The sequence below is a fragment of the Malaya genurostris genome, chromosome 2 (assembly GCF_030247185.1).
Source record: "Malaya genurostris strain Urasoe2022 chromosome 2, Malgen_1.1, whole genome shotgun sequence".
NCBI lineage: Eukaryota > Metazoa > Arthropoda > Insecta > Diptera > Culicidae > Malaya > Malaya genurostris.
The window spans coordinates 276,815,670-276,841,869 of record NC_080571.1 but is presented as its reverse complement, the minus strand read 5'-3'; the positions used below and the strand labels follow the sequence as shown (position 1 = coordinate 276,841,869).

General features: G+C 36.6%; 1 protein-coding gene across 5 annotated transcripts in view; it reads right to left on the bottom strand.

Annotated features, from left to right (window-relative positions):
- The window catches only part of LOC131430199 (uncharacterized), a 107,688-nt gene that overhangs the window by 35,861 nt on the left and 45,627 nt on the right, over positions 1-26,200 (bottom strand). For 2 of the 5 annotated variants that reach the window (XM_058594943.1, XM_058594947.1), the window contains exon 1: positions 21,343-21,947. The exons of 1 other annotated variant lie outside the window; for it this stretch is intronic. The gene's annotated coding sequence lies outside the window, so the exon portion shown is untranslated. Of the gene's footprint in view, positions 1-21,342; positions 21,948-26,200 lie in introns of those variants that run through there. 2 more of the 5 variants (XM_058594942.1, XM_058594945.1) reach the window with 1 other exon arrangement.

Sequence of the window (26,200 nt, the reverse complement as noted above, 5' to 3'; positions counted from 1 at the left end):
TCCATTTTTTAAACAAACTACAAAACGACTTCACTCCAACCTCGATAACTCAGCTGTTTCTGGTCGGATCGACTTAAAATTTTGACCCGTTTCAAGCAAAGGTTAGTACTCTAGAAAGACGTGGTTACTTGTTTATTACGAGCGCCATCTCTGCTTTAGTCTCAGGACTTATTGATCCATGTGTTAATACCATCCGACTACTATTTGATCCGATCGATTACACACGGTGTATCAAATGAGAATAAAGTCTGAATCGAACCGAAAGCGGAACAACTTATCACATATACATAAATGGATATAATATAATAAATCAATGCGTTCAAATTTACTTCTACATCGGTGACAGCTTTCAATCAACTTTTCGAATCAACCGAAGCTTATTTCTTATCAATATTGATTTACAAATCATGTAAATTTCATTTTTTTTTCTAGGTGTAGCCAACCTTCTTTGATATTCCTGTTAAATTTGAGCGGGATATGTCAATTAGAGTGTGTTTGACAGCTGTTTGTTTTACGACAAGAAAACTTTGTCTGGTTATTTTTACTATGGAAAAAAATTGAACAACGAGTTTGTTTGGAACTTTGTGTTCCAAATGGAATTTCGGCTACAGAACCATTAAAAAGGTTGCAGAAGTGTTTTGGGGAGTCTACTCTATCGAGAACGCAAGTATTTAAATGGCATAGAACATTTAGTGAGGGTCATGAGATCGTGTAAGCATTAGAGAGAGAGAGAGAGAGAGAGAGAGAGAGCAGAGGATCTTAGCATCTCTTATGGATCTACTCAACACATTTTGGTTATTTTTTTTGTGTATGAAACGCGTCGATGTCAAGCTCGTACCAAAAGAACTGAATTTTTTTAATGAATGTAGGGTAAGGGCTTCCTATTTCATCTTATTTGTAAGAACGTCGCCTCAAACCCCCGATTTAGCCACTAAAATCACTATAACTTTTTCATATTACTGCTTCATTTGCTTTGCTCCACGTTAAGAATTGATTCACATTTCTTGAAAATTTAACTAATATTCATGAAACAGCTAAAAACACTTATGATGTGTTCACTACTCTGCTTTTATCCATCCTATCGTTGGTCCTTTATTCATTCTATAAATTAATAATGGCGACAGCAATCAAAACAAAATATTTCACTATTATACTCTCAGGTTCAAAATGTCAGAATTCTTCTTCAAAACGGTCTAATGCAAACTATGAGACAAAAAACGATATTTTTAAAACCAGTTTGAAATCATTTCAACGTTTAAAATTTTTTCGCTCGTTTCCTTTACCTTTCGCTTTAAATTTAAAATTTTATTGCAAAGTTAATTTGGTGAACTTTAAATAAAACCAAAAACGGAATTGTTACTATTTAGGCATTAGCCCTTCTTAAAACAAAATGCAGAGTAAGAGATGCCATTTATATAGATTTATCTATATTGTATAGATTTTTGCGTTCGCATACTGATTTAAATCAATGTACAGATTTTATCCAGATTTCCTAAATTTAATACAGATTTGTACAGGTTCATAAAAAGTGAGAAGTAAAAAATTAGACTTTTCTCTCTGAGTATATATTAGTATTTGATTGCAGTGATTCTTTAAAAGTTTATTAATCAACGTTAAAGTAGAAATCTTTTATGCAGATAATTGATTATGGCTAACACCATTTTATTAGTGAAAACAGATAGAGAAGATATAGACTTTCTATGCAAAGTAATACATATTTTTTATGAAAATATCTGGCATCGCTGTGCACAGCCGATAAAACACACACACTTCACAGCGTTATGTTGACGTATAGCGGAATGAAATCAGTGCTACTAGATTTACCACAACGGTTATTTCAGTAGTATTTAACACGCTCTTTCTAGTAATATTTGAAGCCGAAACAGTTTTATTGAAATATTTATATCAATAATACAATTAAACTAATGTCACGTATACCAAAAACATATTTTTTGATGATAATTTGAAGAAGAAAAACAATTTTTGTTTTGTAACCTTATAAGATAACTTGGTAACTTTGCCAAACCAAATGAGATGAAAACAAAGCGCAATCAAGTGAACTAAGTGAAAAACTTTCATCTCATATTTTTGAAGACTTTTATTGCTTGTCGGGTAACTTTTGAAGTTTTTAATCGTTAACTAAACAAGTGGCAAGTGAACATTACTAATTATGAAGTCATCCAGCATTCAATGGGAGTGTAATTGTGCGAAATAGTGATCATGTTTTGAGACGAATCGATTAGTAGATAATCAGAAACATGACGAATTGTAAATCTTGAGACGAAAATGTGTCCTAAATTTTAAAGTGAGTTTATTTTAAATGAAAAAAACGATCACCGAAGAATTTAAAACCATTTCTTTCAATGGGAAAGTGTGACAATAGCTTTTATACTCGATTTAAAAAATTTCACAGTTCGGTTCAGATAGGTCGACGACACGACCAGGCACTTCGAAGAACAATCTGCATGAAAATTGTCCGTTAACGATTCACCGCCAGTTACCATAAATATAGCGACCCCTTGAGAATGAACGAAATAATCTTCTCGAGCAACACTGTTTAAGTTACTAAGAACAAGCTGCCAAGAATAAATAAACAAACAATTTAAGAACGTAGATACAAGGAAGCGTGCGTAACAGATTTTAAATGTGAATCAATTTGTCTTTTGAAACAGTTTAAAAACTTAATTAGTGCTTCAAGAATAGATGTAATGGCTTCCAATAAAGGTTTTACTATCACGAGTTATCTTTCCAATACATTATAACCAGTCGACATCTCCTTGTTGCAGGCGGTAGTGAAGCCTCGAAGAAGGTAGTTGCAAACTGTTTTGTAAGACATTAAATTCATTGTTTATAAATAAAAACTATTACAATTATTTTTTAATTCAATTATCTTTGAGAAGATTAGCTTTTGCTTTTTCAGTCGCTAACTTACGCATCATTTTGAGTAATTTATTCTCTTCGCTCAGTTTAGGCGGTGATCTAGGATAACGGTTCCTTTATTTCGCATATGAAAGGTGATTCGGGATTTGTTTTGTTTACATTCATTTGGTTAATACAGTAACCAAGGTTATAGTAACTATTATTCAAAATCAATAATCTATCAATTTGTGTTGCCAGTTTCCAAAATTTCTTAAGCAATTTCGTTTTGACATTACCAGTTACTGAGGGGTAGTTAAATTTGCGATACAGTTTTTAATAGCGAGTGGCAGGTCGTGTCATCGGATAGGTTGTAAAATATTATTCATGTTCAAAGTAATGAGGTGACGGGGTGAGATGGAAATAGGCCTCCTGTGATTTTTTCCTATTTTCAAAACTAATATATCCAAGGCTATAATAAAGAAATTTACTAAAATCGTTCAGTCCGGGACAATTTTGATCCGAAGGTAGGTTCGAAGTACTTTATTGAAAGTGATTACCAACGAGCATTCGAAAACTATTCATTTTATCCATCTTTCAACCAACTCACGAATACCCCTTCGAAAGATCTGTTAATATTTTGAAGCGAGTGAACTGTAAAGCCATTTTTCTACTTCTCTAAACAAAAAAAGTACGTGAAACATCGATGAAAACAAATGATAGTCGGTAGGGATCATGTCGGAGGAGTATGGCTGGTGAAGCAAAAGATCCCATCAGAGTTCTGGAAAGATGTGTTTGACCGCTGTGTGTCCTTGTAGTGATGTCAAATGATTTTTTATGTACTGGGGAGCATTTTGATCGTTTTTCGAGAAATGCTTCATTCAGTTTCATCATTTGCTATCGGTAGCGGTTAGTATTTGTCAAGTAGTACTGTTTGATTCCACCAAATGCATGGTTTATTCTCTTACCTAAGTGATTTGGTTTTGCAGTTGGTGTCGATGGCTGGCCAGAGTCGACCCATGATTTTCTGCGCATGGGATTCTAAAAATCAATCCATTTCTCTAAACCGAGGAAACAAAATTTCGATAACCGGGTTTCGAATTTCCTGCTCTCTATCATTCTGCTTATAAGAAAGCCATTTTCTCGCCTTTCTCATGACGCGAAGAGGATCAGAAAGAGCTTGACAATCAACGTTTCACCTCTCCGCCACTTAATTTAGAGTTTGGGTATTGTATTCGTAAAACATTCTTTTCAATTCGGCATCTTCAAATTTTGAGGGGTTCGCTTGCATTTGAGGGGTTGCATTCTCTGTCTTTTTTACGGATATCCCCAGAAAAATCGCTCTACGGGACCTAGACGACCCCGCATCGAGTTGGCAGTGGACCAAAAGCAAAGAAATGCTACCTTGTAAGCGCAGGGAAGATGAGGGATTTCTTCAAGCACAATCCGAGCTTTAGCATCGAAAGGAGACCGAACAGATCAATTCATCCGTCTGGTTCATCCAACATGAAATGAATATTATTGATATTTAAGTTTCAACCAAACTATTTCGGCTTCAAATATCACTAGAAAGTACGTATTAAATTCTAATTATATAACCTTTACCTTCAGGCGCGGGGTGTTTTAGGGGTTCAAACTCCGAAACTCAAAAAAGGATGATATTATGTAAACTCTTTTTTTCAATTAAGTAAAAACTAAAATGAATAATTTTCAACAAACGACTCCACAATAAAAAAATTTCAAATAATTATATAAAAAGTTCCATTTGTATGGAAATTGATCAACATGTTCTTAAACACCCCCCGAAATTTTTTTCTGGGTACGCGCCTGTTTACCTTAAATCTAGTAGCGCAGGTTTCATTCTAATATACATACACAGAAAAAAAAGATGAAACTTACACAACATGTAAACCAATAGTACTATTAAACAGACATCAGTTGAAACGAAAATCTTATTTAAAACCATAATTGATGTAAAATTACATTGAAATGCATTTAATTTTCCATTGAACAAGGCTGTATATTTACAAATCGCTTAGTTTTGTAATGAAACTTTCCATTCAATTAACTGCTCCAAATATGTGCATGAGAATAAATGTAAATTCACAAAATATTTTTATCTGTGTAGGTGACGAAATGAATGCATCGACAATTTCATGGCAATTTATTTGATCGTTTGTGGCAAATTACGAGAAACTCTTTCACCTGCCTTTTTAGTACGGTATACCAGTTAATCTTGTTTTTGAGGACCACTCCTATGCAGTATCATTCCACATCTACTTATTTGGGGTTGTTCTTGCAGTCAGATTTTCATACTTCGTTTCGCAATGATTAAAATTCACTAATGGAAGTGACGGAAGAATTAGTTCGCTAGAATTGGTGTTGGATGAATATCAATTGATTGCCGGTTTATGTTGAACCATCAGGTCGGAGGTAGCAGTTTAACATAAACTGCTCACTCACTGATGAGTCTAAGATGAAAAGTAAATTTAAGTAAAAATGATTATGTGCTCCTAGCATAAATTCGGGGGTAAAAACATTTTGCCCCTTAAACTTACAAGCAAATACTATTTTCATACATGCTGTGATTAATAAACATTAATGAAAATCCAATCACGAGACGTGTTTTATGCAGCTGTTTAAAAAATTTACTCACTTTAGCTTGAATATCAAAAATGCATAGAATAAACAAGAGCGCAAGATTTCACAACGCCAGATCAAACGCGCTGCTTAAGAGCTGCAGTTGTGTGTTCAAGACATGAAAAATCCTGCACTCATGTAACTTCTATAAAACAAATTCTTGTAAAATAACGTTGAATTGCGTTTAATCAAAATAGCGCACGAGAATCAACCAGCAGGAGTTTAAACAAAGTCTTTGTCTCTAAAATCACAGAGAACAGATGTGGTTTTGTCGTGAATACGACTTACCTTAATATGGAAAGCCTTTTTAAAATAGACCCTCTACAGGAATGGGTAGAACCTAATCGCAAATTTCTCTCGTTGTATTTAATGCAGTAGCATGTTTTCTTCTCTATATCATTGGGAATATGGTCAGTAATTTATGAGTATTATGAGTTATCAGTAGTATGAGATAACCACAACTTATTCAAAATTTAATTTTCTAAAATATTTGGTATGAACGAGCATTAAAGTGAAATTCAGTGCCACACACTTAAAAAGATCCCTGTGATTTTAAAAATTTATCCGAACAACTTTTCATGAGTCATAAATTCTGAATCAGGTCAAAGTTTTATTGAATTTCAACTACTTGTTGGAAAACAACTATCGACGGGTTTAATTTTACTTAAGGGCTGAGGCCAGTGTGTTTTATGGCGTTTTAAAGGGCTATTTTCACGCTTCAAATCTGATTTTCTCAGAAACGGTGACGAATATCAAAAAACCCAACTGACAATCTCTTAGAAAATTAGTTTAGATTATTCTGTGAAAATTTCAGAATTATTGTTTGACTTTAGCGGTCGGGAAAGTCTTTTTTCTGAAGGAAGAATTGTATAGCTGAGAACTCCGTCTTTCAATTTGTTCATTGAATATCTCGCCTTCAAAAGCATGGATCAAAAATCTATACGGACAATGTCTAGATAGTTCGATTCGCATCTAGATTAGTGCATAAAAACATATATGTTGTCGCGATGAAAATGAAGTGTAAGTTATTTTTGTGGAGGTAAGTCGATTTCTATGTCGGCGCCATTTTAGTTCCCTGGTAACGTAACGAAACATGAGAGAGAAATAAAATCGGCTCAAAAAGGCTGCCAAACAAGCTGCAGCGTTCTTGGATTTTATGTGATGTAGTCAAATTTGTAACCGAAAATATCAAAACTTTCTTGGCCACCCGACCACATCGAGAGTCATTTTGCACATTTCCGAGAGAGCATGGAGAGAAATGTAATACGCACAGCGAGCCACGTGATTTTACTCGACCTACTGGCCTCAGCCCTTAAATGTTAAAGTCAATAGGCTGTGTCACATCTAAAAATTGACAGTTCATCCAGATAATTAGTTAATTGAATCAGACTTCAAAATCCATGCTTCATTTAACAAATGTTCTGAATTGAACAATATTTTCCCGTTTTTTTAATTAGGTGATTTTCGTTTCGATTCTACAGTTCTTAAAACGATTGGACAGTTTATGTAAAATTGAACATTGTGAAGAGAGGGGACTTTAGAGGGGACTTGGTGTGGTAAAAGATGCGTAGTTAGTTAGAATGGAAGATCCATCAATTTGAGCAACCGACATCGATATCATCATGCATCATTGGGAGAAATGGTAATTTTTATATTTCGGGAACCTCTTGGTTCGATGAGCCGGAAACCACTGATTTGTACTGTATTTAATAGTAACATTTAATTCATCGGATTTCAACCATGAAACAACCTAGTTCATGAGCATACAAAATTGATTGGCTTCGTGTGTTTTTTCTTTTAATTTTGGGTTCACACCCAAAAGCTCGATGAACGATTCGGAAGAACGAGAGACTGGGCATAATTTGAATGCAAAGTGAAGTTGATTGACTGAGAAGGTAATTATGTATTCTCAAGGGTATTTGACGCCACCGGTTTTTTGCGAATTCAAGGAAACACCACATTCTGAGTAAAATCACAGAACACATTCGATCACACAAGAACACATTTTATTCAGAATTACCGATTGGAAATCACGTCATCCGGTATGCAGTTCTCTGTTACATGTCATCTCAGCAACCTTGCACTTGCTAGTTTATTCGCATGAGGAACTACCACGTGCTGAATATGTCACCAACAGATGGAAGCTATTTACATAGGAGTACAGAATTGCAACCCTTGACAACAGTTGCTTACGTGAATCCGACTAACTTCTATCAGTCGGTAGAAGCGTCGGTTGGCTTGAGTTCGTCGCTTGAGCCGATCCAACCTCTCGACTCTCGCTAAAATGCTAATTACTTATTCAAACACATCAGATTCACTTTCCGTTCGAAACCCATCGAAACAGTAAAACAGCAAAATCAGACACACCTTCGTCACTCGACGACGATGATGGCGTCGCCAATTTATCATGGAACTGGTGAACCGTTCGGCATCGACAAAGCCGCTTGTCGAAACGGTAGACATTATAGTGTGTCACTTCCTACTCGACGACCCCCGAGTGTGCGGCAAAAAGCCGGTTCCTAGGTTTTTTTACGCAAAGACAAACTAAGAATCTGCTGTGGGTGTCTTAGAATTGATGAAATCAGCCTATTTCAAAACGATCAGCTAGATTGAGATGAGTCTAGATTTGACTGTTTTTTTTAAGTTGAAAAGGTGTGCGGTCTAGCCAAAACACGCCGGTTTCTAAGGAAATAGGAAACCTCACAGTCGCAAGATCATAACCGGTTTGGCAACACCTGAAAACCATTCTCATTTATATCCAAGCTACCTAGATTGTAACAGCTGATTTGTTAACGCAATTTTAACTTTCAGTTTCGACGAACTTCGCTGTCGATTTGTTCGTTCTTTATTCGGGCTAGAAACTGGGATGACTGGCAGTGTCTCTAACACTGATGAAATCAGATTTCATAGATTTGCTTATTCAGCTATTCATGCGGCCTACTCACGTTTTTTCATATTTGCATTTAAAACAATGAGATCTGTCACACTACTTGGAAACAGTATTTCAGCATTAAATTGCAAAGAAAAAAAGATTATTGAGCTTATTTGCGCAGTTCAGTTTTTATATAACAATCCTTCGTTCCTCCTAAGATCTGAACGTGATTTTACTGCCATAGCAACTAGACATACCTATACTGATGCAAGTTCCAGTAACCGGGAATTATTCAGCGTTTTTTGAATATTGTACGACAACAACGTACAGTTTTTTGTGTTTAGGCTAATAATGGTTATGAAACGTAACGACGATGATTGAATCACTTAGAGTTCAGGGATATTTCGTAGGAGAAAGTGTGAATCAGATGAAGTTCGTAGTAACTGACTGGTTGACTCGACGGTATGAGGTAAGAAGTTTTTACTGACTAATTTTTTTCTAGTGAAAGTTTCATGCGTATTCATCTCATACGCCACTAGTGAAACAGACAAGCAACAGCTAAGCGCAAAATCAGCAAAATAATACAATTTATCGTTAAATTTTCAGTTTTCATTGCAAATTTTTCATAGCAAGGCCAGATCTACTCTCTATTAACTGAAGTTCACAGTGTTCGTTCAACATCACGCGCCAGTGATCACTTGGGTGTATTTAGGCGAGAGCACGTGAGAGTGATTCGTGCGAAGAGAATGTTATTCTCTCGCATCAGCTTCTTTCATCACAAGCACGCTCTCAAAGTCTGTCTGTCTGGACACTGAGAAGAAGTGCGCTTTCCTCTTTGTGTGGAGCGGAGCAAATGTATACGCAGTGTATAATTGAAACCTACGCCCTGGTATATCGATGGTAAGATGCTGATTCCAGAAACGGCTCTGGTAGAAGATTGGTAGATGTGGTGCAATTCCGGAAATGAAACAATAGAAGCATCCGACAAAAATCGATGCAATCTTTAATTGAATCGATTCGCTCTCTGTATTAGTTAGTAAGTTAGTATATAAGTTCCTTTTCCCCATTACACAGTACAAGTAAGTTTACAATTTTCTCTACACAAAAATCACAGAATTGCGGAAGCAAATGATGTCTTCATGGTAACAACCAAACCATGTATATAATAGGGCTGAAAAGTCACCACTTGTGGCTAAACACCCAATTTATCAGGTGTACAACTTTGCTTCCGCCGTTTTCCGATAGGTGGCTGTACCGGCTGAGGTTGGTTAAAATACATAGATGATAACGCCTTTAAAGTGAGTGTGTACAGTGCCTAACGAATTGTCATCGCCGTTTCAGTGACAGTTGTTCTTGTTTTCGTATTATTCACGCTCGAAAATGTATGTTTATGTATGATGGTGGAAGAGAAAAAACCTTCAAAGATGAATAACAATTTACTACGAGCTCTTAAAACCGGGTGAAACCATCACAGGAGATCGCTACCGAACGCAACTGATGCGCCTCAGTCGCGCACTAAAAGAAAAGCGGACACAGTATCAAACAGTGGCAAAGTCATCCTCCAATACGACAATGCTCGGCCTCAGATCGCAAAAATGCTCAAAAACTACCTGGAAACGCTGAAATGGGACCACCCGCAGTATTCCCCAGATGTCGCCCCTTCTGACTTCCACCTATTCCGTTTGATGGCACACGGCCTGACAGATCAACATTTTCAATGCTTCGAAGAGTTGGAAAAATGGATTGCTTCATGGATAGCGTCAAAAAAGGACTCCTTTTTTCGAGCCGGGATCCGAAAATTTCCGGAAAGATGGGAGAAAGTTGTCGCTAGCGACGGACAATACTTTGAATAATACATCTGTAAGCACTTTTTCGCAATAAAGCTTTTAATTTTGGAAAAAAACGGCGGAAGCAAAGTTATACACCTAATAAATCTTAATAATTTAATTTTAACTCATATTCCAATTAATAGTTATCAAAAAAACAATAGAAGCAGAGGTAAATTCAAGATCGACTTGCTCCGATGTAGAAATGAGTTCCGTTATGGAATATTTGATTACTATTTCCGGTATTTCCGGAACCGGAAACTTATAATCGGTTTAACACAATTGACCATCAACTAACAAAAACGAACCAAAAGTCGGATCCGAATAAATTTTAGAACGCGCTTTTAGAACTGTGATAAGTTTGAATCCAAAATTTTGAAAACCATCTCTGAGAACTTGAAGATAGTTTCATTTTAAAAAAGTTAACCACTATTTCCGGTACTTTCAGATCCGAAAAATGGAGACCTGTATAACTAAAGTGAGATTATTTGATTATCTGCTTATAATCTGCTTTTTGAAATCGGTTCAGTCATCTTCAAGAAAGTGTAAAAAACATATTTTCGCACACAGACGTTTTTCGATCTGATCGAGCTGAGTCGAATGGTATATAACACTACGAGTAGCCGAGGTCCCTTTCTAAAGTCGGTATTTATATCCTTTCTATAGAGAAAGGCAACCACGATTCTCATATCAATCATACTGAGCAATTACAGAAATGCTTAGTAGATCATTAGACTCGACCTTCTCCGATTTGGATGAAACTTTTCACATGGTTTCAGTATGGCAAACCATAAGTTTTGAACCGACTGAGAGGTCAATCCGACTCACGACTGATTTTTAAAAAGGGCGTATGTATTTTTGCATTTCACAAAAATTGCCTTTTTCAAATCGTTGTAACTCGGAAACCGTTAATTGTACAAAAATGGCGTTCAGGAAAAAGTTGTAGGGAATTGATTGGGCACTCTAAAAAAAATATACACTGAAAAAATAGTAAAATCATACATCAATTGTACAGAAATGGCGTCCAGGAAGAAGTTGTAGGGAATCAACAGGGCACTCGAAAATAATATACACTGAAAAAAAATTTCGATTTTTTTTCTCAACAATTTCAAAATGAATCAAAAAAATCAGGGTTTCAGATTATCTTTCAACGAGAACTTAAAATTTCGAATATATCTGTAAATTGTTTTAGCTGTAATTTCTTCTTTTTTCAAAAAGCAAAGATGGGATAGCCATCAATCTTTATCTTATAATAAGAGCTTTAAAATAAAAAATAATCAAAAAAAATCGAAACCCTGTTTTTTTTAATTTAAATTTTTTGGTTCATTTTGAAATTATTGAGAAAAAAAATCAATTTTTTTTCAGTGTATATTTTTCTAGAGTGCCCTATTGATTCCCTACAACTTTTTCCTGGACGCCATTTTTGTACGATGAACGGTTTCCGAATTACTACGAGACCCGTAAACTGTTTTAGCTGTAAATTCTTATTTTTCTAAAGGCACGGATGGGATAACCATCAATCTGTAGGTTTTAATAACAGCTTAAAAAAAATATATAAAAAAAATTGAAACCATGCTTTTTCTTTATTTATCTTTTTCGGATTATTTTGTAATTATTGAGAAAAAAAATCAAAAATTTTTTTTAGTGTATATTTTTTTAGAGTGCCAGTCGATTTCCTACAACTTCTTCCTAAACGCCTCTTTTGTACAATTAACGGATTTCGAGCTACAACGATTTGAAAAAGGCAATTCGATTGGAGCAGTTTTGATGTTGATTTAGATTTTTTTTTGACGTTTTTTGTTTCGCCCCTTCTCAGTGATAGTATATAAATTTTAATACACTGCACCCTATAATTCCGCAACCGGAAGTCGGATCCGGATAAAATTCAGGCATTCCGTATTGGACCACAGGCAGTGTTGGTGATTGCCGAAAATTTGACTGAAGCTGCTATATTGCTACCTATATTGTATACAACATTTTCAATCCGGTAGAAGATGCTAAAAGAACTCGAGTCTCTCAATGCATGAACCGGGAGAGAATTTTGCTACATTTCTTCGCTCCACTTCATTCTCTGAAAATTTCACGCCCTTAAAAAAATGTATAGTCTGATAATGATCGTTGCTGTGTGGAATTTCCCAAGAGAGAATCGCAAGTTGACAATTATCGCAGAAAATCGAATCGATGATTCAACTTGATGATTCTCGTACTAGGTTGCAATATTTCAAAATCCTTATGTGGAGCATTCACAGACATTTTCATAGACACAACTTATACAAAGGTTATATGCACATAGTTAGAATAAGCGGCAATAGTAAAATGATTCTATCGCAATTATCAACTGCCTGTATAGAATCGGATCGCGAAACGAGAATAAAAGACCGTTTGTTGCTTCAGAGAGGATCCCCACAGCAGCGTGCTAACCTTTGATTCTCAGAAATGTCATCGAGAGAAATTCGCTCTCGCACTGGTGTCCATTCTATGTTAAATGAGACATGCCGGGTTTTTGTTGTTGCGATGATGTCCGTCTCTCTTAGATTGCAGTGATTCAATCGTTGAAGAGTTGCCAGTGAGCGTTCTTTGATACGTATATTTTTCAAGGGTTTGTTTCGCCCATTTATGTGAGGGTATGAAATTTTTAACACACTTTACCCTATAATTCCGAAACCGGAAGTCGGATCCAGACGAAATTCAGAAGTTTTGTATATGAAATCTCACCATTTTTGAGAAAAATTAGTACACATATTTTCATTTTTTGCGCATTTTACTCCATAACTCCTGAACCGGAAGTCCTATCCATACAAAATTCGAAAATTTTGTATGTGATCATAAGACCTTTCATTTGAATCTAAGTTTGTGAAAATCGGTCCAGCCACAGACATTTCCTCAATTCGACGAGCTGAGTAGAAAGCGATAATTCAGCAGACAACATTTGACAGCTCTATTAGCCGAACTAATAGAGCTGTCTGTCTAGCCGTGATGGCGAAAACGGTGAAGTAACTCCGTTCAGAAGTGTGCGCGTTCAAAGAACGACACCCCGCGGGAAATTCATCGTACGATATGCCTACCGGAAGTTGCGTCGTCCATCAAGAAATAATATATGGGTGAAGACGTGGTGTTCTAGCTGGATCTGGCGTCGGTCCACTACTCGAAGCGATCGTTAGTTAAGATGGAGCGGCTGAATATCGATGTGGTACCTAAGTCTTGAACTTGTCCAACGTCCCCCAGCTCGAGAATTTCTGGGCCAACCTGAAGCGTAAGATCTACTTCAACAATTTTATCGCTAAAACTGATGAGGAATTGATAAATAAAAAGTAGAATGTACTAAAAAACAGGCATGATTTCTTCCACCATGACGAATGTTCTAGTCTAGTCAGGTAAGCCTAAATAATTACCATACCGGAAATTTATTAAAAGTTTAACATTTGTTACGTTTCGTGTTTGACTCAATGACTAAAATATATACAAGAAGCAGAAAGTACCAAAAACCCTGTCTAAATCCACCGCCTGATGCATAATACTATTATATATGTGACAAAATAATGTCACTCAATTTTTTTTAGCAATGACTGAACCGATTTCACAAACTTGGATTCAGACGAAAGGTCTTTCGGTTACGGAATTACAGCGCGATAATCGAGAAATTTTCAATTTCATGAGTATTTTTTCACAAGCGATGGCGAAATGAGATGCACATTTTTATAAAACTTACTTGTAAATTCATTTTTTGGCAGATCTTGTTAAGTAGTGGATATATAAATTTACTTTGGGACTACTAGTCTTCGGTTTCCGCTTCCGATAGCACCGATAATAGTGAAGAAAAGCTCCAAACACGGAACTCACTTTGAATTCTCAGCAATGGTTAAACCGATTTTCACACTTCATGACTTAAATTGAAGCTCTAATTGTCTTAAAAGATACTGGGCAATTACTTCCGATTTCTTCATTATACGGTGATGAGTGTCAAACCATCAAATCATCATACAAAATGACGATTCAAAACCGGTACGCATCGGTACGTGCTTGTTCGGAGGAAGAAAACACCACCGCTTTTCGAAAAAAGCACACAACGTGTATTATTTAATTCCGTACAGCTTGTAGGGTTGCCACAATTAAATCTATATTTTTCAGTAGTCTGTAAATTTGTATCAGGGGATCAAAATTTTGTATAGTAAATTTGTAAATGAAAATGATAAAAAATTAAAGCGCAACGAAGTGAGTTAAATCGACTTTGAAAATGAATAAAGCTTGCTTCATTTAGAATTGGAACCAACTTTTGCTCATATTGTGGCGCTCCTGGTGGACGGATTTGGAAGTTCTTGGCGCCCACGTGTCGGGAATTTTGTCAGCTTCACGTATGATTTTTGACATTCCGCAAACCGACTGTACTTTGTAAACAATCAACATGGAAACCGAAAGAAGAGAAAAAATGTGCACAGTTATTTGGAAAATCCATTGTGGTCTGCATCTGGGCTAGTAAGCTAGTAGTAGTAAATCCATTGTGGTCTGCATCTGGGAAAATACGGTGCTGCCCATAGTACCGTGAGGAGAACTCGACTCCGGGAAGGAATCAAGTCATACCGAGCTAGCAAACAGCCAAATCGGACCATAAAACAGAATAGTGTGGTCAAAATTCGTGCTTGGAAACTATATGACCAGGTGCTGACCAAGTTCGACGGGTGTCTTCTGATGGACGATGAAACCTATGTCAAGACTGACTTCGGGCAAATCCCAGGTCAAAAATTTTACTTGGCAACGGCTCGGGGGGATGTTCCAGCCAAATTTAAATTTTTTTTTGCCGACAAATTTGCAAGAAAATTTAAGAATTGGCAGGGCATTTGAAGCTGTGGCAAAAAAAACGAAAGTTTTCGTTACAAATAAGACAATGACATCGGAACTATACCAAAAAGAGTGTCTCCAAAAACGAATTTTGCCGTTCATTTGATCCCACGACCATCCCGTAATGTTTTGGTCAGATTTGACAAGCTGTCATTACAGCAAAGTCGTTCAAGAATGGTATGCAGAGAAAGGAATCCAGTTTGTTCCCGGAAACCTTAACCCACCCAACTGCCCCCAGTTCCGCCCTATTGAGAAATACTGGGCAATCATGAAGAGGAGACTCAAGGCAAAGGGAAAGGCTGTCAAAGACATCAATCAGATGGCGACCTGGTGGAATAAGATAGCTAAAACGATGGATGAAGAAGGTGTGCGCCGCCCAATGAGCCGTGTTACAGGAAAAATTCGAGAATTCCTTCGAAACCGTGACGAATAATTTTATCCGTATTTTATCTTAAAAGTATGAAGAAAATACTACATTTGTATAAAAATAGATCTTGAATTCAATAATAAATAACTGAAATACAGGCAATTGTCTTTGTTCCAATTCTATCTGAAGCAAGCTTTTTTTTTTCATAAATACCTTTATTTCTTAAGGCAGTTTACATAAGTTTTTCTTCGCCGTAGCATCACTTTTACATAATATTCTTATCCTAATTTAATTCTAACATAGTCACAACGTTTTGCATTTATTAAAACATATTATCTTATTACTTAAATATCATCTTAACTCGTCATTAATTATGAAATCTACTCGGAAATATTATTTGAACCAAACGATTAACTTCTATAAATTATAAAATAAGCTGTTATTTTCAGACATTTTGTTAATAATTTCATAAACTGTTTCGAGTTTGTTTGTATCATTACATTATTTTTATTCTAATTTAGCTATTGGTTGAACTCATGGACGCAGCTGGGATCAGAACTAAGTCTTGAAAGGGGCCTTTATTAAATTGAAACTCCAGTTTTCTTTATGAAATGATAAATAAGTTTCATGTATGAAAGGTCACGACAAGCAGGAATGTCTCGAACTGGGATATTGGATAGTCTACCTTGGGTACGCAAAGAATTTATTAGTTGAGATCTGACATCACGATACTCCACGCATGTCCAAACGACATGATCAATATCTCGACAACCTTCGCCACAAGCACAATGATTAGTCTCGGAGAGCCCAATTCGAAGGAGATGTGCATCTAACGTGTAGTGATTGGACATGAGTCTGGACATCACACGAATGATATCTCTACTCACATCCAGTCCCCTGAACCATGCCTTTGTCGATATTTTCGGAATAATTGAGTGCATCCACCGACCCAGATCATCTTTATCCCAAGAAGCTTGCCAGCTGGCAAGTGTTCTTTGGCGAGACGAGCTATAGAATTCGTTGAAAGCAATTGGTCTCTCATAAATTTCACCCTCAATAGCACCACGTTTGGCTAAAATATCGGCTCTTTCATTGCCAGGAATGGGGCAATGAGCCGGGACCCAGACTATAGTGATTAGATAATTATTGTTCAATATGTCGTTCAGACACTGTTTTATTTTGCCCAGGAAAAACGGTTCAGTCTTGCCAGTCATGTTTGAGCGAATGGCTTCAATTGCACTCAGACTATCTGTGAAGAGGAAATAATGGTTTGGAATTAATGTAACGATTACACTCAAACTATAATGAATTGCTGCTAGCTCTGCTATATAAACAGATGCAGGTTCTTGAAGCCTAAATGAGGCCGAAACATTATTGTTGAACATACCAAACCCTGTCGCTTCTTCAATTCGCGATCCGTCCGTGTAAAACATTTTCTCAGAGTCAATATGCCTGAACTTACTTGAAAATATTTTTGGGATTTCCGTCGAACGTAGATGACCCGGGATTCCACGCACTTCGCGCTGCATGGATGTATCGAAAAATAAAGTTGAGTCAGGGACATTTAGGAGGCTGACACGGATAGGAATATATCTTGAAGGGTTGATTTCCTGTGACATATGGTTAAAATATACTGTCATGAATTTTGTTTGAGATCGAAGCTCGACTAGTCGTTCGAAATTATTAATTACCATGGGATTCAGCACCTCACATCTTATTAGCAGGCGTGATGAAAGCTCCCAAAATCGATCTTTTAATGGAAGAACTCCCGCCAGAACTTCAAGACTCATTGTATGTGTCGAATGCATGCACCCTAAAGCAATTCGCAAACAACGATACTGAATTCGCTCCAGTTTGATAATATGAGAGTTTGCAGCGGAACGAAAGCAAACGCATCCATATTCCATCACTGAAAGTATCGTTGTCTGATACAATTTTATTAGATCTTCCGGATGAGCACCCCACCAAGATCCTGTTAATGTTCGAAGAAAATTTACTCTTTGTTGGCATTTTGTTATCAGAAACCTAATGTGTCCTCCCCACGTGCATTTGGAATCGAACCACACCCCGAGGTATTTAAAAGTTAAAACCTGTTGGATCATTCTTCCCATCATATGGAGCTGAAGCTGCGCGGGATCATGCTTTCTTGAAAAGACGACTAACTCTGTTTTCTCCGCAGAGAATTCGATACCAAGATGAACAGCCCAATCGGACAAGTTATCTAAGGTCTCTTGCAATGGTTTATGCAGATCAATAGCTTTGGGTCCAGTAACTGAAACCACGCCATCATCTGCCAATTGTCTTAGTGTACATGGGGTTACTAGACAGCTGTCAATGTCATTTACGTAAAAATTATAGAGGAGCGGACTGAGGCATGAGCCTTGCGGGAGACCCATGTAACTATTTCTGAGTGTTGCCAAATCGCCATGTGAAAAATGCATGTGTTTCTCTGACAAAAGATTGTGCAAATAATTATTCATAACCGCTGGGAGTCCATTTTGGTGAAGCTTGTCTGAAAGAACATCAATGGAAACTGAATCAAATGCTCCTTTAATGTCTAAAAATACAGATGCCATTTGTTGCTTTTGAGCGAAGGCAATTTGGATGTCAGACGAAAGTAATGCAAGGCAATCATTCGTCCCTTTATTTCTACGGAAGCCAAACTGAGTATCTGACAACAAACCGTTCGTCTCGACCCAAGTGTCGAGACGTCGTAGAATAATTTTTTCGAACAATTTTCTGATGCAGGACAACATCGCAATGGGTCTATATGAGTTGTGATTGGAAGCTGGTTTCCCCGGTTTTTGAATGGCGATAACTTTCACTTGTCTCCAGTCAGGTGGAACAATATTTTGCTCAAGAAACTTGTTGAACAATTCCAACAAACGTCTTTTTGCGAGGTTGGGCAGATTCTTCACCAAGTTGAATTTAATTCTGTCCAACCCTGGAGCGTTATTGTTACAAGACAAGAGTGCTATAGAAAATTCCATCATTGAAAATGGGTTATTAATAAAACCATTATTTGGAGGAGATTCCCGTATAATGCTCTGCGTAGGAACAGAATCTGGGCAAACTTTCCTAGCAAAGTCAAATATCCATCGGTTCGAGTATTCATCACTCTCATTGCCCACGTTACGATTCCTCATTCGTCTGGCCGTGTTCCAAAGAGTGCTCATTGAGGTATCTCTTGACAAACCTTCGACAAAATGTCTCCAATAGCTACATTTTTTGGCTCGAAGTATGCTCTTGTACTTGGTTTCTAAAACCATAAGTTTTTCAAAATTCTGAGGAGTTCCTCCTCCCCGTTTTAGAAACGTCTTGCAAGCATTTTGTTTTGCGAGTTTAGCCTCTGAGCACTCTTTGTCCCACCAGGGGTTGGGAGGCCTTCTGTTAGTCGTTGGCCCAGGAAAGCGTTTAGTTTGGGATTGTTCTGCTGCCTCCAGAATCGAACAAATGAGGAAGTCATATTCTTCAAGTGGAGGGAGCTCTTCCATTGAATTCAAAATACTAGAGATACTACTTTGGTATTTAATCCAGTCGATATTTTTTGTCAAATCATATGGAATACTAGCTGAAGTAGCAATGCAATTGCTACTGCTAATTGAGATGATGATTGGTAAATGATCGCTACCGTGTAAATCAGGCAGTATTTTCCAGGTGCAAAGAAGCAAGCTTTATACTAGTGATAGTTTTGAAAATATAAATAATATGAGATATTTTGGGACACCTAAGGAGTGTATCGAAAATAAGCTATTCACATACATTCGTGTTGTACGCATGTATTTGTGATGTTTTTTTTATGTTCAGATCACAGCATGCTGTGTGTTTGGCTGTTAGCTTTCGTATGTTTGTTTGTGCGGTTGAAATTCAGCGTTTTTAATATGTCGCGTATTGAAAAGGAAGTGAAAATTAAAGTTCTGGACACATGGCTAAGTGAAAAGGGTATTACTATGCGAAAATTGGCAAAGCGGTTTGGAATTCATCATGCCAGTTGTAAAACCATCATTAATAAGTTTGGAGAAAACTATTCGTTGGATGAGCTACCAGGAAGAGGCACAAAACCCGCTTTTTCCAACCCGAAACTAGTCCAGAAAGTGGTATCTCTAGTCTTGAAGAAAAAATCAATGTCAATACGTGATTTGGCCAAAAAAGCAGGAACGAGTGTCGGAATGATCCAGCATATCAAGAGGCGAAATCACCTGAAGACCTACAAGAAGCAGAAAATCTCGAAACAAAGTGTAGAACAGAAGAAGCGAGCTGCAACAAGGGCCCGGAAATTGTATTCGCGTCTTTTGCAGTGTCCGGATTCGTTTTAATGGACGATGAGACTTATGTAAAGGAGGACTCAAAAATCCTTTCAGCTCCACAATGCTTAACTGTCGTTGTTGGGGAGGATGTGAGCGATGCGGACAGGTCGATTCAAGTAGAGAAACTCGGTCGAAAGATACTGGTATGGCAAGCAATATGTTCCTGTGGTTTGAAGTCAACCATTTTTTTACACTACCGGCACTATAAATGCAAAAATCTATCGATCTGATTGTCTCCAGAAGTGATTGCTGCCTTTATAACACACCTCCACTGTTTTGGCAGGATTTAGTGTCGGCTCACTATGCCAAAACCACTCTCAATTGGCTTGCGGAAAAGGGTATAAATTTCGCTGAAAAAAATATTCACCAAATTGCCCTCAGCTTCGACCCATCGAACGTTACTGGGCAATCGTGTAGAGGGTCTTCAAGAAGACTGGTAAGGCAGCTGGGAACATGCAGGAGTTCAAAAAAATTTGGTCTCAAGCGTCCAAAAAATGCGATGCAACACTTGTCCGGAACTTGATGAAAAGCGTTCGATCAAAAGTTCGAAAATTCTTGAAGGAATAACCTAAATTTCATTCTTATTTCATTATACTCAAGTTTAACCTGGTACAATACTGGATCAATTTTTAGTTTGAATAAAATATCGTTTTTTATCATAATTTGAAAGAAAAATTTGTGGATAGCTTATTTTCGATACACTCCTTAATAATTCTATAGTCGACCAACTGATAAACTGGTGAGTTAAAGTCGAAACGAGGAAGGAAACACGAAAAGATACCTTCAAGTTTCGAATACGATAGGAATTACACTTGTTTATCGAAAAAAAAACATTGCGTAATATGTCAATAGCGCTTGTAGATGGTGTGAACCGATGAAATTTATTGAAGCAATTATCACGTCACTGTAAGTATCGAGAGTGTGTTTAAACGGTCGTTCTATACCAATACCGTTCTGTTTGTATTTGAATTGGTTGTAAGCAAATATTGCTCGTTTACTAGTAACTCAAATACACAGCTTATTTTATGATTATCCATTTCATGACAATTTTAAGTTTGCAGTTACCTGCAAGTATTTCGTCATGGTTTTGCAGAAGATCAATTATTCAGCAAGAGCTGACTTTTCTGTTAAAAAATTATTATCAAATATGCAAATTATTCGGAATGAAGGAGTAAGGATTGTGCATTAGGATTTGTAATTGATCAGAACACCCTATTGGATCATGTTCATGTTCTGGCCTATGAACAACCTGTCTATTATGAAGAGGAATTCCAAACAAACGATGCGTACTATCGGGAGTACTAATTTCAGCTTTAGAAAAGAAAGCTTTTCTTTTTCCGTTGACCATGGGACCATGAGAAGAGCTCCCGTCAAGTTTCGAAACACTTGGAATTCCTTTTTTTCAGAGTGAAATCTAATAGATGGTTAAATCGTTGTTTTTATATTCTCAAAATTCATAACATTCCAGCCAAACATTCAACATCGTGGCATCCTGAGGTCAACATCGTTACGGGTGTCGAATAATGAGCGTATTTAACGGGAGAGAATTGATGATTCACGAGCTGTTAGAAATACACACCACTTGTTCATAATAAAAAAAGCCAAACATATGCACACCGCATTCTGGACGAAAATTACCTACAAAATATATGTATTCCGCACTCACTTTTGCCTGTCTCGCCCCAAAATGCTGTGTCTATTTTTAGTTGAAAACAGACCAACCGGTGGTACGAAATATGCACTTGATCTTCCTTGCACACTTTTTATTTCGTTTTCCTCCTTCCTCCCTCTATTTCTCCCTTACACTCCCTAACCCACTTGGCTCACTGTTTTGTTTTTTTTTGTTACGGTTTCGCCCACTGCAACTATGACCTTATCCGAGGTGCACTTTTCCTACTGAATGGCAGTAAAATTAGATTCACCGTTTGCTGTTTGTCACATTTGAGAGAAAAATAAACCAACTAACAAACCAACACACAGTTCCTCCTCCTACCCGGTAATTCAAGGTAATTCCGCAAACACGTCGGCAGCCTCCGCGAGCTACAGCATTTCGCAACCCGCAACGGAATGATGCCAGCCGGAAAAGATCAACGACATAAAACAAACGGAACACGCGTGCTATTACAAACATCCATTGACGGGCGGGTTTCGGTTTTTCAGATCATCGCAGCAACAACCCGCTCGACGTGGTTCTCGACGAATTTGCTGACACGTTCGCGATCTGCGATCAACTGATTTCGAGCGCCCGGTTCGCACTATGCTGCTTCGACTCGACGAATCGATGAGCAACCGAACCGGCTGTTTTTCCTTCTCTCCGCATCCGTGCGGTTCCTCCTCTTGCGTACCACCACCGCCACATAGGTCCGTCCGTAGAGACGACGGAGCACAGAACTCACCGGGTGTAAATATGCATGCATACGCGTGAATTTGAGTGCCGTGAAATGAGCAAAGTAATTACCGCAACGATCTCGTCTTAAACCGTAGATTTGTTTGCGTCTGCTGAAATGGTATGGTGAAGGTGGGGGAAGGTAGGTGTAAACAATGCGTCAAGAACTATTAAAAAATTCAACCCTTTCAAAAGACCTTAAACCTACAGGTCGTAAACGGTTCCGGCTCCAAGTTAGCTAGCGCCAACTACTTCAATCAAATATAATTGAGAATCTCGATGCTAATGTTGGTTTGGTATTTATTTCACGAAACAGTTTGTTCTAATTTCTACAGGATGCTTTTAAGTAAAAAAATAATTGAAATATAGTCACTAAATCAGAACTCTCAAATATTTGCAATGTCTAAGCGAAAATCAAGTGTCTGTCACAGTCCAGAGTAACGAAAATGATAAGCGCAAATATACGAAATTCTAAAGAATGCATGATCGAATTCCGATTCGACACGATGTTTTTTGAAAACAGAAAACTTTTGAGATATTTTCGTTTTATTCTGTTTTCGGTATGTTTTTGCGCATTAGTTTTGTTAATAACTACTTCAAAGATTTAAAAACATAGATATCAAAGAACTGGAGATATTTGAGTAATTCTTAAATTGAATAAAAAATGTTCCTTTAGAGACGATTAAGGAAATATGACTATAACCTAACAGCAGTATAATATTCGTAAATTTTATGGTAATCCATATTCAATCATGTTTTACTGAATTACAATCAAACGCGTACTTCATTCATTCAAAATTACTGAAAAAACCCTTATGAAAAATAACTCTAACAAAATGGTATTGATACATAGATATATTTCCCGATCACCAAAAATGATACATTTTTCGGCGTGGAATGAATTTCTAGAACGGGGCATAACGCACTCGCATGAATATAGTTTTCGTAGGATTTAAGAAAAGTGGTCGTCTTTTGTCGATTTACATCTAAAAGAATGCCAAACAAAAAAGAACAATGAATAACGAAATTCCCGAATTCGAACATTTTTTTGATGCCAAAAGCCTTAGAATGGCATAAAACGTCGAGATTTAGTGTCATCTTTAATAAGAATTGAAAAAAATCGACTTTCTGGGACTTAAAAAACTTTGAATTTTTTTCCCAGAAAGAGATGTCCTAGAAAGTCGATTTTTCAATGTTTTTTTTTAGATGACACTAAATCATTTGTTTATTTCTATTATCGAGGGCAGGGAAAAAACCCGATTGAGATGAAATTTGGCAATCTCTCTCTCCAGTAGGAATAAAACCTCCTCATCATTTGTATCAACAAATTACAATGATCAAACTTTGGACTTAACACTAACAAGTCAAATCTCAACGTTTCATGCAATTTTAAGACTTTTGGCATAAACAAATGTTCGATTTCGGATTTGCCATCTCTGAAAAAATTGCGCGGTGAAAAAAAAACAACGCGTCTTGTCGGTTACGTCACTTATACCATAATATCTCCGGAACCAGATGTCACAGCCATTTGATTTTTGACTCAATGACTCAACAGTAGCTTTCAAACGAACCTAAATATGTTAAAATCGGATCAACCATCTCTGAGAAAATCGAGCGGTAGCAATGTCTTTGAAAAGTGCGCACACATACACAAGCAGACATTTTCCTATCTCGTCGAACTGAGTCAAATGATATGTAACACTATGGGTCTCGGAGGTTCCGTTCGAAAGTCGGTATTTCTAGCAATTCTAATACTTTTCTATAGAGAAAGGCACAATCATATTCTGGGACCATTTTTAGTACCTGAGAATATGCTTGATCCATAGATATCGAAAAGTTTCAGTTACATTTTGCTTGGAATCGTATCACTAACCATGTAATTGTTAAAAAGTTAATGAACTTTTTCTCCGGTATTCTAAATGGCGTACGTTTGTTACGCATGCCCAAGAAGAGGGCTATACCTTCTTATGTGACTTTCGGTCAGGATACAAGAATCCCGTGCAAATCACTTGTTACCTATGACAATCAGATGGCCACATGTCAATATTGCAAAAAATTTTGTTCACTACGGTAAGCCATGTGATAAACTGGACAAGGAGACAAATACACCAAAGGACAAAGGTGCTTCCTTTACACCAACCCCAAGCAACCCCAGTACACCTGTGACAGTCACCAACAAGAATGAAGCATCCCCTTAAACGAAACCATCATCCTCCCCTATAGAACAAAGTACACCAGCTGCAGTTAACAACTTGCCCAACGCCTGTGAAATCAGTAACGATTGTTCCGCCAATAACAGTGATGCCGAACCAATGGATCGAGGCGTGAATAGCGAACCACTGCTCCCCCTTTATTCGCTAGAGAAAAGCGAAAGCACCTCTCCTCCAAGGAAAAAAATTACAAGATCCAGCAAAAAAATAAACATTTTTTATTGTAAAACGGTTACGATAAGCTCAAGTGCAAAAGAGCCGAATAAAAAAAAACTTTATTAAAAAAAATTTGGTCAATTTGGTAAATTTGGCCAATTTGGTCAATTTGGTCAATTTGGTCAATTTGGTCAATTTGGTCAATTTGGTCAATTTGGTCAATTTGGTCAATTTGGTCAATTTGGTCAATTTGGTCAATTTGGTCAATTTGGTCAATTTGGTCAATTTGGTCAATTTGGTCAATTTGGTCAATTTGGTCAATTTGGTCAATTTGGTCAATTTGGTCAATTTGGTCAATTTGGTCAATTTGGTCAATTTGGTCAATTTGGTCAATTTGGTCAATTTGGTCAATTTGGTAAATTTGGTAAATTTGGTCAATTTGGTCAATTTGGTCAATTTGGTCAATTTGGTCAATTTGGTCAATTTGGTCAATTTGGTCAATTTGGTCAATTTGGTCAATTTGGTCAATTTGGTCAATTTGGTCAATTTGATCAATTTGATCAATTTGGTCAATTTGGTCAATTTGGTCAATTTGGTCAATTTGGTCAATTTGGTCAATTTGGTCAATTTGGTCAATTTGGTCAATTTGGTCAATTTGGTCAATTTGGTCAATTTGGTCATTTTGGTCAATTTGGTCAATTTGGTCAATTTGGTCGATTTGGTCAATTTCGTCAATTTCGTCAATTTGGTTAATTTGGTTAATTTGGTTAATTTTGTCAATTTTGTCAATTTTGTCAATTTTGTCAATTTTGTCAATTTTGTCAATTTTGTCAATTTTGTCAATTTTGTCAATTTTGTCAATTTTGTCAATTTTGTCAATTTTGTCAATTTTGTCAATTTTGTCAATTTTGTCAATTTTGTCAATTTTGTCAATTTTGTCAATTTTGTCAATTTTGTCAATTTTGTCAATTTTGTCAATTTTGTCAATTTTGTCAATTTTGTCAATTTTGTCAATTTTGTCAATTTTGTCAATTTTGTCAATTTTGTCAATTTTGTCAATTTTGTCAATTTTGTCAATTTTGTCAATTTTGTCAATTTTGTCAATTTTGTCAATTTTGTCAATTTTGTCAATTTTGTCAATTTTGTCAATTTTGTCAATTTTGTCAATTTTGTCAATTTTGTCAATTTTGTCAATTTTGTCAATTTTGTCAATTTTGTCAATTTTGTCAATTTTGTCAATTTTGTCAATTTTGTCAATTTTGTCAATTTTGTCAATTTTGTCAATTTTGTCAATTTTGTCAATTTTGTCAATTTTGTCAATTTTGTCAATTTTGTCAATTTTGTCAATTTTGTCAATTTTGTCAATTTTGTCAATTTTGTCAATTTTGTCAATTTTGTCAATTTTGTCAATTTTGTCAATTTGGTCAATATTTTCATTTCTTCATATTTTCATTTCTTAATATTTTTGTCTATGAACACATTTATTAGGAAAGAATTATAAATAAGAATGATTTCGAATAAGAATTTCCGAAAGGTGTAGATGAGTATCAGAGTTCACATAATCCGACTCAAACGAAACATTACATACGTCTTCAATGTGACAAACCATTATATTTTTACGAAAGAAACAAAGCAATCCGACTCAAGTCTGACTTTTCAAAAAGCCGAATGATTTTTTGTATGCACTCTTTTTACCTCGGAGTCGAATAAGAAGTTGTACGAAAGAAATAGAAATATTTCTAAC